The 1,066-nt window shown below is 38.8% G+C and overlaps 1 pseudogene; it reads left to right on the forward strand.

The window, feature by feature from the left end:
- The first annotated feature begins 364 nt into the window (after positions 1-364).
- Positions 365-644, forward strand: LOC115503203 (annotated as a pseudogene).
- Positions 645-1,066: the final 422 nt, after the last annotated feature.

Consider the following 1,066-nt stretch of genomic DNA (forward strand, 5'->3'; position numbering starts at 1 on the left):
GAATTCTGTGTCTCCCTCTCTCTCTACCCCTCCCCTACTCATGCTCTGTCTCTCTCTATCTCAGAAATAAACACTTAAAAAAATGTTAAAAAAAAAAAACTTTAGACACAACGAACTTCAGAGCAAAAAAAGTCTTCAGGGTTAAAGAGGGGCACTGAATAATGATAAAGGGGTCAATTCTCCAAGAAGATATAACAATTCTTATCATATATATGTCTAACAACAGAGATTCAAAATCTGTGAGGCAATGACTGATAGAATTTCAGGGAGAAACAGATGAATCCAGTATTATGGTTGAAGATCTCAGGACTCCTCTATCAGAAATGGATAGTCCTCTCTGGGCTCAGATCTAGTTTGCAGCAACATGGCTAAATGCACCAAGAAGGATGGAATTGTCAGTAAATATGGGACCCATTATGGTGCCTCTCTCAGGAAAATGGTGAAGAAGATGGAAATACGCCAGCACGCCAAGTACACTTGCTCCTTCTGTGGCAAAACCAAGATGAAAAGATGAGCTATGGAAATCTGGCATTGTGGTCCCTGCATGAAAACTATAGCTGTGGTGCCTGGACCTACAACACCACTACAACAGCACTTCTGCTGTCACAGTAAAGTCGGCCATCAGGAGACTGAAGGAGTTTTAAGACCAATAGAAACTCCACCATTTGAAATATTGCTAGCCTATAATAAATGGGTTTATATAACAACAACAACAAAAACAAATGGATAGACCCAGCAGTCAGAAAATCAGTCAGTACACAGTTGAACTCAACATCACCATCAATCAACTGATATAATGGACATCTAGGACATCTATAGACTACTTCATCCAACAACAGCAGAATACACATTCTTCTCAAGCTCACATGGAACATTCACCAACATGGGCCACATTCTGGGCCATAAAATACACCTTAACAAATTTAAAAACATAGAAACCATACTATGTCTGCTATCAGACCACATGGAATTAAAATGAGATTATCAATAACAGAGAGATAGCTGGAAAATCCCCCAAAACTTAGAGATTAAACAATATACTTCTAGAAGAGTCAAAGAAGAAACC

Source organism: Lynx canadensis, chromosome E2, assembly GCF_007474595.2.
Source record: "Lynx canadensis isolate LIC74 chromosome E2, mLynCan4.pri.v2, whole genome shotgun sequence".
NCBI lineage: Eukaryota > Metazoa > Chordata > Mammalia > Carnivora > Felidae > Lynx > Lynx canadensis.